At 33.4% G+C, this 24,431-nt stretch overlaps 1 non-coding gene across 1 annotated transcript; it reads left to right on the top strand.

The window, feature by feature from the left end:
• The first annotated feature begins 22,789 nt into the window (after nt 1-22,789).
• On the top strand, nt 22,790-22,896 carry LOC125752314 (U6 spliceosomal RNA). Its single transcript, XR_007401514.1, has one exon. It is a non-coding gene; the product is annotated as a U6 spliceosomal RNA (small nuclear RNA).
• Nucleotides 22,897-24,431: the final 1,535 nt, after the last annotated feature.

Raw genomic sequence — 24,431 nt, 5'->3', positions numbered from 1 at the left:
AAAAATACCATACATCAGAAACTAGAAAGACATCTTCAAGACATTGGGACAGATTCCCCAGTGGAATAATTGCCTAACAAGAGATCATATCCCACCACCTTTCACTGGAAAGTTATCTTCCTTTCATAAAATATAGCATTGTATTTTTCTCTAAAGCTTTCACAAAGGTTGGGATGTATATACCCTTTGTTAAGTTAGCAATCTAATCCTGATGAGTGTATTTCTACTTCAATATTGCTGATCAATCATATTTACTGATACTAAAAAATAAATCTTCAGCAAGTCATTTTTGTGTTCTGTAAATGTGATTGCTTCTATAACCAAAACTGTAGTCGTTATAAAGAAATGGAAGACTAAACTCCAAATGTTTTCATGCTTTCTTATTGCTAATTCATAGAAACGATCGGAAGAAGGAGTTGTTGTTACTTGTTGCCCATATGTGCTAGATAGTGTACTAAGTAATTTACATGATTATTTCCTTCTACATGGTGACCTTGGTAAGTAGATATTATTGCCTCCATTTTATAGGGAAAATTGCTCTTTCATCACCTAAAGCTGAGAGTTGTAGTGATGGACTATGTGCTCAGTATTTCCAGATATAGTTATTCAAATCTGCATTTCTTTAATGAAAAATGTTCTGATTTTAAAGTGTTTTCATATAGTTAATTTTTAAAGAAATCACATGTACAAAACAACAACAAAGCGCTCGATAGGTCTATGTTGAGCACCTGAGATTTTTGAATAATAATCATCCTTCATATGGAACATTCTATTATTAAAAACTTCTATCTCATACTATCCACATCAAAATGAGTCAGTCTATATAGCAAAGAATCATAGGACCATCCATTCTAATGGATTCATCTTATGAATGAAGAAACTGAATCCTGAGAAGGAAAGTGACTATCCCAAGGTCACACAGCAAAGAGCAAAGATGAAATTAGAACATAATTATCTTCTGAACCCATTTGCATTTTCCTACACTCTACTAAGCTGCCTCAAAAACAGGCCTGGTATGGAAGATGCAACATGTCACTAAACAGGTCATTTGTTTATGATTTTTCCTTAGCTAAAGCTAGATCATTACATAAAACCAATGTTTTTAAACTGAAGTCTATGCACATATAAAATGCATTCATTTTGTTGCTGTTTTATTTAATAATGGGGAATGTGATACCAACACAATATATAGAAAGTGATGACAACAATAGCTTGATAAAATACTATATACATATATATTGCTTGTAACTTGCTGATGGCTTTATTTCATAACTTCAGTCAAAGAAATAAAATTACTTACATACTTCAAATGAAATAAACACAGAAAGTCATTTATATTTTGTAACACTCACAAAATTTTTGCCTATGGTTCCTATTTTATTCTTTTCTTGGTTTGGGGAGCTGACTTGCATACTAATGACACTATGAATGCAATCCTCTGGTGCCTTCTGGTTCTCATCATTCATTATTGATGCGGTATTTTTGCTATGTTTTTCTTTCATTCTCAAAGTTTATGGCCCACAAAGAGCTATGCTTTAAAGCCCCATCAATATAATTGTATTATTACATTTATCTACTCGGAAATGCCTTGGACAGTCATTAGTCTTTTAGGGCTTAGAGTTTTATGGTATCTGCTTAGATTTTTCCTCATTATTTATTGTGTATTTGTAATTTTTTCCTTTGAGTTCAGTTATAAATCAAAATATTCTAGTGTGGACATGAGCATGTCTTAAAATCTCTAGAGAACATATATCCCATTTTCTTTTACTGTATTTTAGTGAAAATATGTATTGGATTTTTTTTAAGATTTATTTATTTTAGAGAGCATGCGTGAGGGGGGAGGACAGATACGTGGGGTCGGGGGGAAGGATTCCCTCTCTGTCTGAGGGAGTAAATCTTGAGCAGACTCCCCATTGAGCATGGAGACTGATGTGGGGCTCAACCTCTTGACCCTGAGTTGACATCAAGAGACACTCAACTGACAACTATCCAGGTGCCCTTTTATTTGAATTTTTCAATGAGATATATTCAATTTTTAAAAAGATAATAATAAGTGAATTGAAAAAGGAAAAATATTAAATAGGCTTGTGTAATTAAATGTTGATATATAATATGTAATATCTATATATGTATATATATATGTTTATATATACATATACTCCAATACTTATTTCCTTGGGAAATTTAAAGTTACTTCCCTTCAGTCTTTAACTTTTCAGATTCTAGAGAATTTAAAAGTTAATCATATTTAAATTCAGCTAGTTAGAAACCTTTATAAAGGTAAGACATTGAAAACAAATTTCTATTATTTGCTCAGTAAAGCAACGTGGTGGTAAAATAAAATACATGATCTCAGACAACAAATCACTGGAAAAACAAGCCTACTATATCTGAAGTCCCTTTTCACACTGAGGAGAAATAAAGATAAGCCCTAATTAAATGTTTCTTATGTGATAAGCCCATTGTTAAGCAGCTTGCCTCTTTCATGCTATAGAATTCTCACAGCATGAGTGTCATAAAAATTTAGGGGATGGAGAGGAGTCTACTTGCTAAGGAGTAGTGGGAGGATTTGGACTAGAGAGGTAAAATGGGTCAGCAAATGATGGCCAGCTGAGGGATTTCGAACTCATGCTTGGGATAGATTCTCCTCAGCTTCAGGTGCAGAGAAAGGAACATGGTGATTTAGAAGGTATGTCCATCATTTGGAGAGCCACTGGAATGCCTAGAAACTGAAATCCATAAAACTATTTTTATAGCAAAATGGAGCTCATGGTGGGTTAATGCAAAATGGTGGGAAGAGACAGAAGACTAAAGAAAAAAAATCAAGTTAAATCATGACTTTTATGTAACTTGACTCCTCTTAGTAAGGAACGATAAGAAAATGTTTCAAATTTAGCATAATCCTTTTAAAAATATTGAAATAGATGTGTTTCTGATAGCATATGTATGGCAGGTAGGTGATTATGGGCAGGGGGAGATAGGGAAAACAAACAAACCAAAAAAAATGATTTAAGTTGTGGCAATGTAGAGTTTATTTTGATGGTAAAAGACTCAACAAGAGATCCAAGGGAACTTATGAAGTGTGTGTTTGTGTCTGTAATGGAAAGGTGGAAGCCAAAGAGATATGCACAAAAATACAGTTTATAAAGAGCAGGGGAGGAATGACCACAGAAGCTTAAAGAATATCCACATGAGTTTGGGATGAGAAAAAAAAAAAAAAAAAGAAGGAAAGAAAGAAAGAAAAGACAGTAAAGCCTCAAATGGAATAAAAATCACAGCTCAAGAAGATGGAGCAGAATGTATATTCCTTTACTTGTTTCCTTTTCCTGTTTTTGTCATAGATTTAAACATATGTTGATTCACATAACGTTTGCTTAGAGTGTTTTCTTTGATTAAGCTATTATGTATTGAGCATCTGTAAACATTTTATAAAGTAAACAATTTTACTAGGTGCTATTGATTTTAATAGAATGGGAATAAGATCTGTCTGATATACAGACAGGCAAATGGACAACTTTATGTTTTGTGAGCACAGCCCTTTACTTTCTCTCTTCATATGTAGTATTTACAGACTTATTCACAAAGCAGTTCTGCCAAATTCTGCTCTGGTTACAAATAGAAAAAGCACCTTTTTATCTCCCATGGAGACTTTCTGTAAGTGTTGAATGTCAGAGTTTGGCCTGAATTGCACGTCCCATAAATAAGAAGATAATCTAACTAAAATGTTGGCTCAAAAAATCTTCTCACACAGATTTAAGGAATTTATTTCTCCTGCTCAGATTTATGAGATGTCATGCACTGTCCTTCCCTAAATGTTTTTGGATAAAGCCAGGCACATTTCTCTGATGACATGTCCCTTGGATAAAGGCTTAATCTTTCTGATTTCTAGAGTAGTTCTTTAAGAAGTGATTTTATAGAACATGAACATTTAAACTTATTTTTATAATTTTGTTTTTCTTCTTAGTTAAGCAATCTGTTCCCTTACTTCCTGCCTAGCTGCTTATGTGATCTTTTATTTCCTGAAAATTTAAAGCTATTAACATATTTATATATCATTATGTCTATATTTATATCTTTATAATATTCTTATTTCATCAACACATTCTAATTTATTGAGTTCACATTTTCATTCATTCCTCTCTCATTCTACTGACACATCTTTTAAAATCTACTAGTTTATCCCCTCTTCACCTCCATGTTGTTTCTTTAATTTCTCTGGGATGCCCTTTGAACCTTCCTCAGAGTGGCATTTCCTGATGCTGGTGGAGTGTGGCCTCATACCATACTGCTGGATTCGAAGTCTTGCTCCGCCATTTACTACCTCTGCAGCTGTAGAAATTTACTTAATTTTTCTCTGCCTTAATTCAGAGAATAACAATTATCTTCAGATTTTCTGCTTGGGATTAAGTGCTCCAAATCTTGGTGACTAATATTTTTTATAAGAAGCTTCAAGTGTGCTGTCCTCTTCTGATTCAGCATTAGTTTTTGCCTCCATCCAAGAAAAAAAAAAATTAGTAGAGAAAAAAACATAAGTGAAGAGTGCTCATGAACAAAAGTTTGGAGTAGGCCATCCATGATTTAAAATATATATTTCCATACTCAGAATATCTAAAGTATTTCAAAATTTGTAGTATGTATATTTCACCTTTAACTAATTTTACAGAATTGAGATTGCTACATTTTTCTTTTAGTTATTTTACATCTATTCCAGGAAGAAATATTACCTTTTTCTCCAGGGGCTAGTTTTTGTTTGTTTTAGGGTGGGCTACTTTTGTCAAAAGATGTACAATATAGATTTCAAATCAATTTCTTTTAATTCATTTTGACTCCGCCTTCCCCTAGTGTAAAGTGCCATCATGTCTCAGGTATACTATTGCAGAAGGCTCCTAGCGGTGTCCTCATTGTCAACAGGATGTCAGAGTGATCTTTCAACATGAATTCTGAATCTGCCACTCAACCTGTTAATAACCCTTTCCACACAGATCTCCTAAATTCTCCCAGTGTTCCAAACACAAAGCACTTTATAAACACTGAGACTGCATGTAGGTTTTTCTTTTACCTAAAAGTATTTTCTGATCCTTATTTTCCTCATCCTTCTCCCCTTTGCCTACTATCAAATCCTGTCTCTTTCATCAAGGTCAGTTTCTGTAACTTATGTTTTTTTTGTTTTTTGTTTTTTGTTTTTTTTAAGATTTTATTTATTCATGATAGACACACAGAGAGAAAGAGAGGCAGAGACACAGGCAGAGGGAGAAGCAGCCTCCATGCGGGGAGCCTGACGCGGGACTCCATCCCGAGTCTCCAGGATCGTGCCCTGGGCCAAAGGCAGGCGCTAAACCGCTGAGCCACCCAGGGATCCCCAACATGTTTTTCTAACACTTGAACTTTTTCTTTATAGTCTTATTACAATTTTTAATATTAAATTACCTACATGATAATTTGTTTCACTCTGTCAATCCAAAAAGTCTTTAAGCTCCATGAAGGTAGGCTTCTATTCAATTTTGAAAGGATAGTATTAACATTTAATAGTTTATGACACCAAATAATTACTGAATGAATACATTTAAATATTCTAGGATTTGTATTTATCTTAGGGGTATTAATAAATTCAGAGTGTTCGGCAGACCATGATAGCTTTTTTGAGTTTCAAGATTTTTTTTTTCTACTAAAACTTCTTTGAATTTTGTCACTTATAAAGTTCCCTTAGAGCTTTGAAAGAAGGCCAAAGTAACAAGAAGGAGCATTCTGACATCATAAAAATAATACAGAGCTTTATTCTTCTTTTATCACATATTCTCTTTGTTTTTCCACATTACAAAAACATAAAGCTACTTGATTGATTCATGCTTTATGCTTTCTCAGGGTAATAAAAATTTGAAAACATCCCATTTTAAGATATTATGTAACTACTGATTTCTTTTTCCCACATTATTGAATATTTGTTTATTTTACTTCCTGTTGTGAAACTAGCTCTTGGTAAGTTACCTCCTCACCCAGCACTGAAGCTATTCCTTCCCAATATCAGGATACACACAGAATGTTGGCATCTGATACCTCTTACCTGCAACAACATTGTTATAAAATTTATCTCTGAACTAAACCATACAAATACGAAAATAAAAGAGATGGATGCTGTTTTGCAGTCTGTCTTTACATTGAAAAACAGATAAAATACTAGAAGGCTAATATATTTCAAATGCTTGATGTGCTAGTAGCTGAAAATAAAGTACAATTTGCTAAAATTAAATCCTAAGAATGTCTTATGTTGCTTTAAGAATACATATTCAAAAAACTATAATGTGGTTTAATATAACTAAGATTTCCAAACTATTTTTGCATTGTTGGTCTTTTTTTTTTTTTTTTTGCACTGTTTGTATACCTGTTGTCACCACAGTTTTCTGTTGTTTCTTCAGAAGCCGTTTTATGCAAATGACAGTACTATACAGAGGTGCTTCTTTTCTCTAGTCAGCTTTATGATATTCATGTGGTTGTTTTTCTATGAAATATGTAGTTTGGCTTATTTTTAATTTGACATCAATCTTAGCTGCCCATCCCCCTGCTGGGGGATTAGATTAACCATTGTCTGTACTGGTGCCTGTTCTTCCAAAATCATTCTGGTACAGAATTACCAGAGAGATGTACATGGCCTTGGGCAAGTCATTTAGCTTCTCTGTACTCTCCTCTCCTCATTTATAAAATGAGGAGTAAATGGCCTTTCTTTACCTACCTACCAGGAGTGCTTTAGATACAATTAGATAATAAACTTGAAAATACGTGGGAAGTTTGTAATAAAGCATAAAAATTGGTGTCCATCGAAAAGAGCCTCAGTGTCCATCGAAAGATGAATGGATAAAGAAGCTGTGGTCTATGTATACAATGGAATATTACTCAGCCATTAGAAACGACAAATACCCACCATTTGCTTCGATGTGGATGGAACTGGAGGGTATTATGCTGAGTGAAATAAGTCAATCGGAGAAGGACAAACATTATATGGTCTCATTCATTTGGGGCATATAAAAAATAGTGAAAGGGAATAAAGGGGAAAGGAGAAAAAAATGAGTTGGAAATATCAGAAAGGGAGACAGAACGTGAAAGACTCCTAACCCTGGGAAATGAACTAGGGGTGGTGGAAGGGGAGGTGGGCGGGGGTGGTGGTGGGGGTGACTGGGTGGCCGGCACTAAGGGGGGCACTTGACGGGATGAGCACTGGGTGTTATTCTATATGTTGGTAAATTGAACACCAATAAAAATAAATTTATAAAAAAATAAAGCATAAAAATCTAGTGTAAGGAACGGAGTAGGAAAACATGTGCATAGAAGCTTTTAAGGAGATTTTTGTTTGTTTGGATAATTATACTCATAAATTAATTTGCTATCAAAAGAAAAAATGGTGATTTGAGAGTACAAGGAAACTATTTTCTATTTGTTATAAAATGCTGAATACCTAGTCATTATGGTTTTTTAAAAGCTATATTCTATTTTAAAGTGAGATTTTCATTAATTAAGTCTGCAGTAGAAAATAATATGTGTCAGAGGCCAGGCTGTAAACTCTAGGAGGTCTTCTGTGACTAAGAGAGGGACAGATTTTTTTTTTTCTTTTAATAGAGGGACAGACTTTTAGTGGAAAAGAACATTAGGTAGCCATTCTGTACAGGCAGGGAAAGAAATAAGACAAAATAGGAAGACCTCATGAAAAGCTTCTAAAACAGAAAACTCAAGAAAAAGCCTTAAAAGGTCAATTCTTGGGAAACATTGTTTAATAGGAGACAAGCATCAAATTTTCAAACAACAATCCCATGCTTGCTTCTGATTTTCATTTCTATTCTTTTTCCTTTTTCTAGGTAATTAGGATAAGCTAAAGGAAAGCAAAGAAATTTACAGGATAAATGTGATCTTTGCCAAAGAGATTGTTGACACTTAATGGTTTCTTTTTCTCAATCAAGACCAAAGGTTGAAATGAAGGCTATGGCAAGGACTTTTAAGATGAAGTTCATTTGATATGCCAAAGCATACTGGATTTGTGATAAAGGGTCACTTGATGAAAATAAGGGCAAGTTAAATCCACCATGACCTGGAAGAAAATCATGGTTAAGCAATAAATGACAGTAATTAAAGATAATGAAATGGAAACACAATAATATGTAGGTATGTGTAAATGGTGTAAAACCCAATTCTGTAGAATTTAAGTATGGTGTACTTCCTTACTATGGTTTCAGTTGTTTCTTCAAGGAGTTCAACTTTTATTGAATATGCATGGAGATGTGAAAGTTGTGCTTTCGATATTTGATTAACCATACCTAGAGAAATTATTTCAGATTTATTCTAAGGATGCATAGCTGGGTCAAGCCTGTCAGCTTCCCTGCCTGAAATGCAGTAATCATTCTAGTCACATAAATAAGAAGGTGGATGCAATGGACAACTTTACCAAGACAAGGGTAATCACCTGGATTTTTAAAGAGTGAACATAGACTTTGGGATTCTAATAATAGAATTCTGAATTCCTCTCTGAAGATTATCTTCAGTATATTGGGGTTTTATTTACCTTTTCTTTTGTAATCCTGTCGTCCATTTCATTAGGCAGACCAACAATATCTGAAAATGATTTAAAATAGTTTCTTAGAACCTATTTCACTGGTCTGAAGTGTTTCCAATTTTGTGTTGTTTTTATATTAAAAACTGTATTTGCTGTAAATAGCTACAACAAACAAAAAGTAAAATAACTATAATGTAAAAGCAAGAATCTTGTATGATTTATATATGTATGCTTATCTGTCTTACACATTTGAAAACTAATTTCTAGAGAGCAGAGGTAATAATTTGCATCTTTCCTCCATAAAAATAAACAAGGTGCACTGAAGTCTTTATTTGCAAAACAAATGAAACAAAAACCAAAAGCCCTCGGATATCATGGATTGAATAAAATATGCTTTAAAGGCATAGGAAGAGGGATTTGGGGCTTGTTTTTAATCACTTGACATAGGAACAGATCATCTTCGGTGTATAACCAATTTTTGTCTGATTACAAAAAGAACTAACATTTTAAAATTCAATAGATATATAGAGATGTATACCAGGAACTCCTACAGACTGTATAAGTGATGTAAAATATACAGATGAAAACCTTTAACAAGCACTCATTTGATATATTTCTTTGTGATTACATTTAACTTTTATTGAGATGTTTCCTATCATAGAAAGATTTTATGATTATGAACCATTTGCAGTTGCAAGGAATTTTCAGGTTGTATTGCCATTAAATTTAGAATATAGAAAGGAAGAGAAAGTATCATGGTGTACAGGAAAGACAACACACAAGGAGCAAGAAAACTGTTGTAGGTGGGAAATATTTATCATTCTTTGCGTCTAAAATTTAAAAAAAAAAAAAGGAAATCGTCAGGATGAATACTTTTAACCAAAGATGACTGAAATACCTCATTTGACACATTGTAAAAATGCTTCAGACACTTTTCTCCCTTTAATTTGACTGATTTTTTCCCTCCTAATCTGTTATTTCTCTTTCCGAAAATGTATTTAATTTCAAATAAGAATCACTATACCTGTAGTGGCAGGTACTCTTTTCTCCCTCCCAGAAATCTCCTCCTTGAGCTTCCTGCTGACAACATCATTGATAATCACTAAGGATAAAAGTTTACAAATTTCAGTCTAACTTTTGAGTGCCTTATGAACATAGATTTGTAAATGAGCCAGCTTATGACAAAAAAAAAAAAAAATCGGTAGCAGGTTTGTGAAGCAAATTAACTGGGGGCCAAATTTAGCCTTCTAAACTCATTTCATTTGCACCTCAGCTTGGACTTAAGCCATTAGCACAGCAGGAAAAAGCAATGGTTATGCACCAGGCCACCCGCACTTCCATGCATAAGATTTTGCAGAATGACAGAAATAATGAATGTAATTAAAACAGCATGTAGCCAAGAAAAAATAATTAGTATACAAGTTGGATGGCTCTGGGAGGCCCATGACATGACAAAAACATTTTTAAGGATTTTAATGATACCCTAAACTAGTTTAGTTTCCAAATACGAGCTCATGTATCATAATATTTGATGAAAGAATCTTCCTAATAATTACTTTCAAGCTGTAGACTTAAGGTGTTCTAGTTTAATAACTTCAGTTTTAATCTCAAATTTTTCCCACTTACTCTTTAAATGACACCTATGAATTATTTAATTATTATATTCAAGAGGAAGGAGTAATATAAATGCCCTACAGTCAGAAAATGATAAAAGTTAGTTGAGATTTTTGGAAGTTGTCACTAATGAAATTTGAAAGCATATTTTTTCATAATTATAAATCAAATTTAAACACCAACCCTAAATTATTTATTTTCAATCATACAGGCTATAATGTTTAAAAGCTTTTTAATCTTGAAAGAGAAAGATAGAAATCTGAACTTCCTCACGGGAGATTGTTTTGAAAAATCAAGTCAAGCACTACTGATAACAGTGCTAACTCTTTAAAATCATGAAAGTGTAGTACATTCTGGGAAGCATAAGTCTTTAAAGATAGAAGAGACATATATCTTACAACAATGCTTTTCATTACTTAGAATTAAAAAACACTAAGTTTTAAATAAAGATATATTTCCACAATGTAGGACATCTTTTATTCTCTAACTTAATTATTAACACAATATTACATCTTTTTTTTCCATATATCTGTTTTCTGGAGTAAAACCTAAAATAACTTCTGTTTTTTGGTCATACTCTTTAGAATTCTCAGAAATTACAATAGAAAATAAAGCTAAATTGGTTGGGACTATGGAAAAATGTGACAAAGTAGATAGAATTTGATCTGCTCTTTAAATATAAGTAAATTGCAGAGAGATTGCAAGGCAAGGGGAGAGTTTGTCACATGTCTGGAAGTGGAATTAGGGAAGATAAAGGAAAACTCAAGATCTGAGCCTTCGATGCCTAAGAGAATGATAACTCTCTGATAGATGTATGTACAGTACATTATATTTGTTGGGAAAATGGTGAAACTAAGATGTTGAGGTTGAAGAAATCATGAGATATTCAGGATGAAATGTTTACTAGATCTTTGAATGTAAGACACTGTATAAAATGAAGACCTCAGAGATGACAGTTGTTTGCAGAACCATTTGCTCAAAAGTATTACTCAATAATTCAAATCCTTTTTAAAATAAGAAATCATGTATAAAGGCAATTTTTCAAAGTATCACAGATAAACATATATTAAAATATTATTATTATAGTTATTACATTTTAAGTACTCTTCAACAAAATAGTACCATTGCTTCACTTTTCCTGCAAGAAATAAGTAATTTTATATTTACAAATAAAATTTAAGATTCCAGTTCAGAATAATTGTGCATAATCATAACAGCTGTAATTGTTACATTATATTTAGTGTTGGAGGAAAATCCAATTTTGAAAAAAAAATTATTTTGGGAAACAAGTCAAATATGAGAATGTGAGCCCTATGGATCACAACATGGACCCTCTTCACCAGTTTTTCCCAAATTATACTTATAGACATAGAATGTGGGTAATAAGGTGACTTGTGCTCTTTAGAGTATGAATTGCATACTGTTCTTCCTTTAAACAATGAGTGCTATAAAATATATCACGGACTCCTTGCCCTCTAGAAGATTACAGTCTATGAGAGAGCAGAATTCTGCTTAACTATGATCAAATACTATGGGAATGCATTGCAGTCACATTGAACTAAAAATTTTAAAAATAAAATTAATAGTCTCGGGGTCCTATCTAGTTCATGGATGCTTTAATTCACAAAATGTTGGTTTTCTTTGCAACTGTCTTTTTATCTGTCAACATAATTTCTGGCATTTATTCTATGCTTGTATTTAGTTTATACAAGAGAGGTTCTCTTGAGGATGTATCTGGCAAAAGAAAGTTTTTGTGATAGCTTTCATTTATGTTAAGTTATAAAATGTCTATTTGTGACTTCTATTAATTTTGCTCTATAATTCACTGCCAGGGATTTCCTACTTTGTATAATTTGGTTATTGTTTATGATCTCTTGCTATTTGACCTTGAAATTTTATGACTATCTATGTAAGAACTGAAATAGTTGAAGTGTAATAATCAGTTTGCATAAGCATAGGTACCAAAGCACCTAAATAACATGTTTTCACTGTGTCTTGTTGGAACCGGTCATTTATTTATTGTAAGTAGAGGTTTTAACTGAAACAAATTATCAGTGGCTAATGGTCTATTTGGCAGAGCTCATGGACAGCATTATTTTGGCCGCATTTGATTAGGATATGGACCATAGAAAGCCAAGGGATTCTTAATTGATTGTTATTAACAGTCTGTGCACTGTGTATAATAATGAATAAAACTGGATCAGAAGATGTTTTGAAAAAAAATAAGATCTAAAGAGAATTAGGGTTATCAGCTCCTCAAATATGGCTGAGATAATTATGGTCTAAACAACACCTGAAAGATCTATATACTTTCCTTTCAACCATATTTCTGAAATGCCTTGGGAAAAAAAGAAACTGATTTAAAAAGCAAGAGCTGTAAGGATTTATTTAGGAAATCAGTTACATGGCAAATATAAATACTGAAACACACTGGAGTTCATCAAGTCATCAACTGCATACTTAATTCAACTTGAACATACTTTTTAGGATCTATGGCCTTATTAACATGTTACAATGACTTAACAAATGAGAAGAAATGTCTGGTCAAATGGACAGTACAGTTATAGGTACTTCATGATAGAGATACAAACATGATACTAAGATTAATATTTGGCTCTATAATTTGTCTTAACTCTGACAAAAATACCCATGCACTAAATGCTGGTGTGCCCTAATTTTTGAGGAAAAAGAAAGGAAGGGAAGGGAGGGGTGGGAAAGAAAAGGAAAGGAAAGAAAAACAATACAATGGCCATCTTCTTTAAACTAGTTTTGCAGCTTGGCAGGAAATGGATAGTGGAAATCAGGAATATTTGAAAATGTTTTTCTTAGTGGTAATGTTTTCCTGTTATACAAAACACCTAAAAACAACAGGGAATAACAGATTAGATACAATTTTCTCAGTTTGGCTAAACACTAGTAAAAAGTCATTAACTAATTTCTAATCAGGCTGTGAATAAGAAGGGGTTGGCATTTATGTGATTTCCAACATGAATAACATTGCCTTAGGAATAAAATATACATTATTCATTGGCCAAGACCCAACAAAGTTCTTCAAATGAAAATAAATGACTAGTTTTGTTTCAAGTAACATATCGAAAGTGCAGGTTGTTATATACCATGCTGCTCTACCTGTTTCTAATTATACTGATGTGGATGATTTAATAAACTAAAATAGTATTTCAGAAATGGCAAGCTTAAATTAAAGAAAAATTATTATAACAAATGTGCTTACAATTATCTTATTGATCTCATTCATTTATGGAAGATACTGGTAGAAAAAAATAAGGTTACTAAGTAGGCTAACAGACGTTTCTCAAAACAAAGACCAACTGACAACCTACCTCTGTACCTCTTTGTGAATCCAACTGCAGCTTTTTTTTGTTTGTTTTTTTAAGATTTTTATTTATTTATTGGAGAGAGTGAGAGTATGCATGTGATGCACACAAGCATGCTGGGGGCAGGGAAAGGGGAAGAAGGAGACAGAGAATCTCAAGCAGACTCCTCACTGAGCACATAAAACAATGTGCTCAACCCTGAAATTTCACAACCCTGAAATCATGACCTGAAATGAAATAAAGAGTTGGGTGCTTAACCAGTTGAATGACCCAGGTGCCCCCAACTGCAGCTTTTAAAAATGCTTGTTATAGGGGCACCTGCACGGCTAAGTTGGTTTAGCATTTGACTCTTGATTTTGGCTCAGGTCATGATCTCAGAGTCCTGGGACTGAGCCCTGCATCAGCCCTGTGCTCAGTGGGGAGTGTACTGGAGATTCTTTTTCTCCTTTCCTTCTGCTCCTCCCTTGAAAGTAAATAAACTTTTTTAAAAATAAAAATAAAATTGTAATTATAATTACCAGTTCTTAATTTTCTGGACTTAGAGAAATTTTAAATATTGGTACTAGTTTTTAATACTCTTATTTGCTTTATTACTTGTCATTTTTAATTTCAATAAATGTAATGATTTTTATATGTTGAATGGTACCCATCATATAGACAAACTATATCCCTAGGAATCTACATTAACTTGCAAAATTATAACAATATGAAATCAACACTTTTATTTTGAAAGCTCTCACGTTTGAAAATAGCCCAAATGAATGATGTATTGAAATACACTTAGAACTCTAAGTGGAATAGAGTACTAGTGAATCCTCAAGATTTACCAAATACATCTACTAAAGCTCTCAGAATAGATATTTGCTTACTCTATAAATATGTTTGCCATATCTGCATTAATAAAAGAATGACTCAGATGTTAAAACAGAGCATATTATTATGAACCTGGGTCTACTTGAATAAATTAGATCTGAAACTCTGTAATCTAGATCCACACAACTTCCTGGAAATTTTCCCCAATATTGCTCAAGTAGAAGGACTGCTGCTGTACTGTTTTCATAATTAAGTTGTATAAAAAGCTATGATAATGATTAGGTTGATTACAGTTTATATTTGAATTGTTTTATTCTAAAATCGACCTAGTAGGAGAAGTCATGGCATTACTACTGGCTACGAAATTGTCATTGTTAATGGCACTGATCTTTGCTATGTACTCCTCATACATATATGTTTGTCAGATTGAAAAAGTGTTTCAATGAAATCAAAAGTCTGGAAATAAAATTAGAGTAAATATAATCGAAAGGATGTCTAGGTAAGATGACAGCCTGAGTTGTCCATTTTCTCCAGGTCTGATCCTGCTCCATTATTAGAAACTGAATGAGAGCGATATTCACATGCTAAGAACCTGAGAACTTTTTTTCTGATCTGTATCAGATGTGAGCAGATCAAAGACAACCAGTAAGGCCTGGAACTGAGCTACTCTGTTTGAGAATCAGCTAAATACTGAGTAAACTGAGTAGTGGCGACCTTGGCTGAATCACATAACAGGAAATGTAAACTAATCACGTGTCCTCATGGCTAATAAGGGAAAGTCAAATTATAACAATATTCTAGACGACAAAGTATCCAAGAATGATCTCCACACCCTCTTTTAGGATAAATACCAGGACAAAGAGAACTGTATTTATGCAAATATGAACATATTAGTAAAGTAGAAAGAAGAAAAAAATGCAGTGTAGGAACTGTAAAAATATTTTTCTAGATTAAAAGCAGAAATTATTCTTAAGAGTAAATATGTGCCTTTTTTAATACTCTGCTCTCAAACATGATATATTTATTAAAGTACCTACTTTGTAGTTTCAGTAGAATATGATCAAATATAGACTATGTAGAAACAAAAGGAATTTATAGTTGTGATCATGAGACAAAAGCCTAAAGCAAAAGGAGAATTAATTGACATGAGGAAAGATGATAAGTAAATTGATATTAAAATTGGAAATAACATCATGTAAATTAAAAATTTTACGTGGAGGAAGTGTTGCATATAATCTCCATTGTAGTTTAAAAAGATGAGTAATGGAGAAACTCAACTTGATACTGTTTCTTAGAATGTAAATGAACATCCAAATGACAATAGTAAGACCAGTAAGTGAAAATGTAGCTATGAAAGAGAGCATGGAAAGATTAGATTCTATCCCTTTAGAGGATAGAAACACTAGAAAAGAAATTCAGACAACATATAAAAGAAAAACACATGAAATAAGGAAATTGAAGATAAATCACAAAATAAGAAAAATCAGAAATTTTAATAAAAGTAAATTAACACCTAGACATATTTTGGTGAATTACATTTTTTGATTTTTTGTTTTTGTTTTTGTTTTAAATGAAATCTATCCTATAAGCATTTAGGAAGACAAAATAGGATGCCTATAATGAAACAATTTCAGACTGGATAAGTGAATTCTTCCAGAAAACAATAAAAAACATAGAGACGTGAAGGAGGAAATGAAAAAGAACCAAGAAGTTTATAAGAAAGCAAGTTACAGGGGTGCCTGGATAGCTCAGTTGGTTAGGTGTCTGACTTTTGATCTCAGCTCAAGTTATGATCTCAGGGGTGTAGGATCAAGCACCCTGTTAGGCTCCATACTTAAAATTCTCTCTTTCCTTTTCCTTCTGCTCCTTCCTGACCCCATATGTGCACACTCTCTCAAATAAACAAATACATGTAAGTAAAGGAAGCAAGTTATAGTTAAGCTGTGATAGCAATAAAAACATACTCTCAAAAGTGTGTTTAGAAAAAAATCAGTAATGTCCCTTTTCTATATTTTAAAGTCTACTACAGTAGACTGAAAAATGAACAAGATGAAAAATGAAAAAAAAAAAGGCAGCATAAAAGGGCTAATTGAACACTAAATCAGGTTAAAAATAGATTCACAATATAGTAATATGGCTATATAATTCAATGGATTTAATACATTTTAAGAGAAATATAATAGCAAAATATAATTATATTATCAGAATCTAAAATATATCTCATATCAACAGAATATTAAGGTATAAAGAGATAAATTATGCCAATTTTTAATCTTTCATGTGAGGAATCAATAAAGATTAGAGTATTTAAAAGAATAATTTTGAAAAGCTTACATTGAAAGTAATAAGTATTAGAATAATGCATTTATTCTAATTTCTAGAGGACAAAATAGCAAATAAGGCATACATGGAGAGAAAAAATGTTATAGGAATGAAAAAGAAAGCATAATGAAAATCGTCATCCATTGTGATGATAAAATAAATCAGCAGTGTACATTTTTAAACTCATCATCCACTACTAGCTCTTTCATGCTATATGCCTTTACCCCCAACCCCTACCCCACTGCAAAATGTAATCCACTTTGTTAAATGGGTTTTGCTATCTCAAGTGAGTGTATTTTAGAAAGATGGGATGATTAAAAACCTTAATCTAACAATCTTACAAAGATTGTTACTATGGACACTTGGAGAAGCAGCATCCATCCTATAAGGCAGCTGACTTTCAGGGGACCCTAGATAGAGCACATGTAGTAGGTAAAGCAAGAAATGTGTTTTTCCTTGTCGCCTCTTGTGTTTTCTTTTTTTCCCCTTATCTTTCTTTTTTTTTTTAACCTTTCTTCTCTTCTCTTGTTCTTCCCTCTCCTCTCCCCTTTTCTCCTCCCCTCTTCTCTCCTCTCCTCTTCCCTCATCTTGTCTTGATTAAAGTCTATATTTCAAAAGGAGAGCCATGAGAGTAATGAACAAAGTGTGGATGAATTCTTCTCAATCTAACCCTACTTGATAGTTATTATTTTTTTCCTCCTGAAATGTGATAGGATAGTCAATCTCAGCTTTTGTGGAACAAGTTTTAATATTTTTCTTGCCTATCTTCTTAAAAAACTACCATGATAACTGCTTAATTGAGGAAAAAATAGATTTTCGTTCCATTAATTTGTAATGAATCAAAATACCAAGTATTAAAAGAAAAAAGAAGGAATGGAAAGTAGGACAGTCATCTGAAAATGATATTAAATAACTACTTTTAAATGAAGAAAATTATGTCATTAATCTACAATTGGATAGTCCTTTAAAGTATCAAGTAAAAAAGTCAAATGCTGAAAATATTAGATTTACATACACAAAATTTTATAGTAAATATAATGGTTTGCAGCTTAATGTAGAGTGTTGAAGAGTATTTTATACTTTATTTTATAGATGTGTAATTCCTATAATATTGGAAAGTAACTTTGGAGTTATTTATCTTAAATTTCTCATCATTTTCTTGCTTTTTTGTGGTATATAAAATATCTTATGCCTTAGCCATTTAAGTATACGACTGTGACTTTCACATATCTATTGTCTTCTAATTTCAAAACTGACTTTTTTCTGTTCCCCCAGCCAAGCCATTGCTGAAATTTTCATTTTCCAGGCTACTTTTCTCTAAAATCAGTGCTTCCTTTGAGTAAGCCAGTCTCCATTCTTCACAGATAAAGATCCCACACTTGCCTGGCATTTAAAATAACCTATGGCCTGACCTCACATTATCTTTCCAACTTCAATCCCTAATTCTTACATTAACAGGATCTTTTTTGGGGTCTAACTATAGGGTGTGTGTGTGTTATCAAGCACACCTTTTAAAATACCTCCTTATTTGCTTATAGCATTGATCTTCTGATCTGAGTGTCTTTCCCATTTTACCAGCCTCCTTCTGCACACATCTCTCTGTGTCTCTGTGTCTCTGTGTCTCTCTCACACACACACATGCACACACACTTAATAACCTCACAAAAAAAAAAAAAAAAGATGAAGAAGCAGCAGCAGCAGCTATTTTTACTCTTAGGAAAACTTACCAGACATTTTATGTACATTTTGATTTATTTCTTCTGTGAGAATGTATTCATCATACAATGCATTTAACAAGGAATCATGCATTATTTTACTATCTTTTTTGAACACTTGCTTCTTGCTTTTAATCATTATTTAACTATATCTGTGCTCAATTTTACTGTCTATGTTTCATTTCCCTAAGTAGAGTGTAAATTCTTTGAATAGAGGGAAAATTAAATTATACTTGTTTTATTTTTAAAAAAGTATTGAAAACACATTTGTTAATTTATTGACATTACCTAGATTTCAGAATAGCATACTACTAGTTGGGGTAGAAAAATAATTTTAAATATCCCTTTAGAATTGGTAAGCATCAGGCACTACATTTAGAAGAAACTTGAATTATTCAACTTAAAGTTACTAAACTATGAACTGCTCTGCAGAAAAGCCAAAGGTGTAAGTGCAGCCGTGTATAATGTCGCTGTAGGTTAACGATGAAATAGATCTTTTCCACATTTTCAGGGAAAGCATTTGTGAAAAGATGTATTGCTCCAAGTTGGAAATCTATATTCTGCGACAGCTGCTGACTAGTAATGAGATCTAATGAGCTGTCTCTTTATTGGAAAAAATAACATTTGCAATAACAGCCCCTTTGCAAATTGTAAAAGAGTATGGGAGTGCAGATATAACCCCAAGTTGATAGGGGTATATTCATGTCAATGTCATTTCAATTCAAATCTAAGTTTCTGTTCTCATTTAAAGTAAGGTACTGCACACTCAGTGTGAAAATCAACTCCTTTTTTCCCCTAATAGCCTGTGGCTAAAAATTTAGTTTCTTTCATGTAATATTAACATAACACTGATGCCAATATTATCATAGTAAACTTAAGGCAATTAAGTTTAAACAATGATAAGCTTTTCAGATTTCATTTCCCAGTTTAAGAGAAAGCTATTGTCCTTTCTCATTGTGTTCAGCTAATATTCAGAGTTCATTATTTATTTGAAATTATTATACTGATAAATTAATGGCCTCCCCCTTCTATCACTTCACAACCCCCAACATACATAAAGAAAGACAACTGTAATCGGTACTACATTAAATTTTTTGAAAACTGATGGTAGTTTACATTATCTTGGAATACCTCAAGGCTCAAGTTAAAATCATTTAAAGTAGCAGTGGCAGCAGAGATATAATTGATTTGGGGAATAAAAAAAATCTAATATTTTGCATAATGAAAATAGAGGTGTTATCAAAAAGTTGTCAACAAAATGCAGTGTCTTTAAAAAAATCACTTTACCATTGACTCACATTTAAATCCTAGAAATTTGAATGCACAAAATATATAGCACTGAAAAAAAATTTATAGTTTCCAATGTTCCATCATGTAATGTATTATGTGGTATTAGTATTATGTATTGGCTATGATTCCTAGACCCAATGCAACCTTCTCATTTTTCTCTCCCATTACAGGTGAAAGGGCTGTGTTATCTTTAAAGTTACTTGTTCTAGTTTCTCTCCAATTGTCATGACTTCAGCTTTTCTCTGGGCTCTTTCTCTGTACTTTACCCCTTCAGTCTTCTGCATTTTCAACATGACCATATCCACTGGCTCTCAAATCACCTTTTAGTTATACTTAAATATTTCCCATGCTTAAAAAAATAAAACAAAATAACAAAAACCTACCAAAAACCCCCCAAAAAACTGCTACTCTACCTTTCCAAATAAAAAAAAAAAAGAACCATTACAAAAAAGAAATCGCCTGCACAAAAGAAGCTCTGTATTTTCTGTTTCCCCATGTGTCTCTTCCACTTACTCTTCTACTCCTCTATACATTACCACTCCTTCCTCCAAGAAATCAATGTCTCAATTCATTTTAAATACATAATTTTTGGAATTCCTCATCAAGATTTAACATTATTGATCACTCTCTGACTTGGCTTCCGTATCATCATATTCTCCTGATTATCTGTTTCTAATTTTTTATCTTCTTCGATCACATTTTGAGTCCTTTTTGTCCCATCACCTAAATGTTGTTGCTTTTTAGGATTCTATTCTGGGCACTGTTTTCTTTTTATTCTTCAAATTCTTCCCAAAACGATTGCCTGAATTCTCACCACTTATGATCCAGCTACTGATGACCCTCATCTATCTGCCCAGATCTGATGTGTCTCCAGAGCATCAGAAACATCCAAAGTCAGTGGGGCATATTGGCAGCTCCACACTTAATATATTCAACTCTTTGTTTGTAGGCCTCCTTTCCCCTTCCCAGTTTGCTCAGGTGTTTTCTCTGTTAAGAAATGCCTTCACAGGGATGCCTGGGTGGCTCAGTGGTTGAGCGTCTGCCTTTGGCTCAGGGCATGATCCAAGGATCCTGGAATCAAGTCCCGCATCAGGCTTCCTAGAGGGAGCCTGCTTCTCCCTTTGCCTCTGTATCTGCCTCTCTCTGTATCTCTCATGAATAAATAAATAAAATCTTAAAAAATATATATATGCCTTCACAATCCAATTAGTTTCTCAAGTCAGAAGACATTGACTATTCCTTCACCTCAATATTCTCCCACATTCAATAAAATCACTTAACACTGTTGATTTAACCTTCCAGCTATCCCTCATATTTGTCAGCTTTCTTGTCCCATACCAGTGCCCTAATTTGTTTAACCAACAAATCCCACCTCTTATTCAAGTTTGTGGATCAGCATAAACTGTCATCCACTGGTCTAGTGACCACATGGGACAAAAGTGATCTACCTAAACACAAAACTGATCATATTATTTGCTTCCTTAAAGTTATTCTATTATTTTTTGTATCTTTTAGGCTAAAGTCCAGATTTTTAACTTGGTTTCATACATCTTTAGATGTCTCTCTATTTCGCTCATTTAGTTTTTGAAAGGTTACATGCTATTTTTACAAAGGTTCATGTACATCCTTTTCACTTAAGCATGAATTGCCCCTTCATATTCCCCTAGAAAAAATTAAATAAAAGTAATAAAAAACGTATTAAGTGTCTACTCTACCAGACTATGGATCGTACTTGCCTAAGCACACCTGGCTAGCATTTAAGCAGGAATTTGAGCCTAATTATTTTTTGACTCCAAATTCAGAACAATAACACTTTCTTTAGGAAGCATTTATTGGACTTCAAAGTTAGTATTACCTGGTTATGATTTTTCAGAGCAGCCAAAACTTTCATTAAAATAGCACTTACCACTTTGTACTGTAGTTATCTTTTAAATTATTTGTACCCTTGCAGGAGGCCCTACAATCACCACTGTCTGTTTTGTTCACCATTGTACTTCCATAGCACAGTGCTTTAAAAAGCATCATCACTCAATACCCAAGCTTTGAAATATACAGGAAGAAGCACAAAATCAGGCAAACCTACATGTTTCCCCCAAATCTCTAACTTGATTCTTAAGGGAAAGGGAAATTTCAAATAAGTAATTAGCCACTTTCATCATCAGGCACTATGTCAAGCATTTGTTGTCCCAATTTCTTCTAAAAACAACATCCCCCTCTCATTTGTGGAATTGCCTTTCCTTTACTATATGTGATTCTTGTGTAGCTGCCAATCATAATACTCGACCTTCCTGACCACAGGGGCAGGAGGGTGATGGAAATCTAGCCAATCATAGTGCTTATTATTCTGACCACCCATTTTGGCTCTGGGTGTGCATATAACCTATGCCACTTTAATCAAAGTCTAATAGCTAGATAATGAAATGGAAAGGCTCCTTGCATCATTCAAAGCTCTAATAGAAACACTATAATTTCCTTAAGGGGAAAATGAATCTTTTGAAGTATCTCTCTTAGGGCCAGAGAGTTCAGTTTGGAGAACATACAGCCAAGAACAATACCCAAATCATGCCACAAAACTACCCCAGCAGAGACTGCACAGAAGCCCCCTTGTCATTTCCCTAGCACAGGCTTGGAAAAGGTTGGCACTAACTAAATACTCACTAAGTGTTCATTATGCTAACCGTTGTCATAATCTACACTCTGTCTCAGAAAGCTAGAACCGATGGCCCCTGTATAACCAGAAACATATTCTGCCTAGGACCAGTTTATTCAACATCATCATCTTCTGAAGCAACTGTTCTTTCTAGAACTATACGTTCTTGATAGAACCTAGCTTTAAGGGATGTTAGGAGAAATGAATCTTCAGAGAGGTACAATTTACAAAATGGGAAGTTCCCCCTGAAAAAAGCAAAGTATTTGAATGGTTCTGAGTCGCAACTAAGCATAATAATCACTAAACCCTTTCTTTCTTATATAGGATTACTAAACTTCAGAATGATATAAACAGGTATGCTTGTTTATACATACCTGTTTATACCTGCTTTACCTGATATAAACAGGTATGTTCTTCGTCCCCAACACTCAGAGGAAACCATACATAGTAGACGATATTGACCCAATGGGCAGAAAGAAAGAGAACACAAAGCAAGCTAAAGAAATCATTTAGTGTGCTCGCTTCGGCAGCACATATACTAAAATTGGAACGATACAGAGAAGATTAGCATGGCCCCTGCGCAAGGATGACACGCAAATTCGTGAAGCGTTCCATATTTAAAAAAAAAAAAAAAAAGAAATCATTTAGTTTTGGAATCCTTAGGCTACAATATCCAAGGGTTCATACACCCTTGTACACACAACCATACATTTCTTTTATTAGTTTGAATTGATCTATCTCTTGCAGACAGGAATATCCCAACTGAAAGAATATTTGTAATGGTTAATTTTACGTGTCAAGTTGGCTGGGCTATGGTGCCCAGACCAAAAATATGTGGTCAAACATTATTCTGGATGTTCTTGTAAGACTATTTTTAGATGAGATTAACATTTAAATAGTTAGATTTTGAGTAAAATCCATAACATGAATGGGCTTCATCCAATCAGCTGAAGACCCTGAGAGAACAAAGAATAACTGTTCCTTAGAAAGAAGGAATTCTGTAAAATGTTACCCGTAGACTTGGAATGCATTAATCTTTGGATCTTTGGTCTGCTGGTCTAGTCCATCATATTTTGGACTCACCAGGTCTTCACAATTACATGAGTCAATTTCTTAAAATACATCCCTTTCTTCATATTTTGTGATGGTTAATTTAATGTGTCAACTTGACTGTACCATGGGTTGTTTAGATATATGATAAAATATTATTCTGGGTTGGCCAGTGTGTATATTTTTAGATGAGATTAACAGTTAACTTTGTAGACTGAGTAAAGCAGAGTACCCTTCATAATGCAAGTGTATGTGGGGGGAGGGGCACTCATTTAATTAATTGAAGACCTGAATTGACCGCAAATGCTTACTTTCCTCACAGAGAGAATTCTTTCTGCCTCATGGCCTTTGAACTGAGACAATGGCTTTTTCCTACCTTTGTACTTGAATTAAAACATTAGCTCTTCCTGGGTCTCAAGCCTTCTGGCCTTTGAAGTGGAACTAAAGCATTGGCATATACATGTGTATGCATTTAAACATATATATCTTATTATATATTTGTGTGTGTATATATATGTACATACACACACATATATATATACACATGCTGTTATATGTATGGTACATACATATATGTGTACACACACACTATTCTATTTCTTTCTCTGGAGATCCTCAAGTAATACAATATTCTACTAAGGAAATTGTTAATGGCAGAGATGGGAATGTTTGAAGCAAGTATTACTTCATATTTTATAGAAAAGTAATGCCTTCTGCATGGAAAACATGGAAACCTTACTCGTCTTCTGTTTCCCTACAATACAACAGCAATTTCAGCAGCAGGTTTGGTGTTTAAGTATACTCAAAAGGAAAGGCCTTGTTTTAGGGAAAGTTAATTCTATGGATCAGCTTTGGTCTTAGTTCATTTAGGCTGCTATAACAAAAATATATATTGAGTAGTTTAGCAACAAACCCTTATTTTTTACAGTTCAGGAGGCTAGACAGCCCAAGATCAAAGCACTGGCAGATTTGGTAGCTGGTGAGAGCCCACTTTTTGGTTCATAAACAATTGTCTTTTTGCTGTGTCCTCACATAGTATAACAGGTGAGGGAGCTCTTTGGGGTCTCTTTTATAAGAGCATGGGTTCCATTCATAAGGGCTCCATC

The sequence above is a fragment of the Canis lupus genome, chromosome 12 (genome assembly GCF_003254725.2).
Source record: "Canis lupus dingo isolate Sandy chromosome 12, ASM325472v2, whole genome shotgun sequence".
Classification (NCBI taxonomy): domain Eukaryota; kingdom Metazoa; phylum Chordata; class Mammalia; order Carnivora; family Canidae; genus Canis; species Canis lupus.
This window is presented reverse-complemented; position numbering and strand designations above follow the sequence as displayed.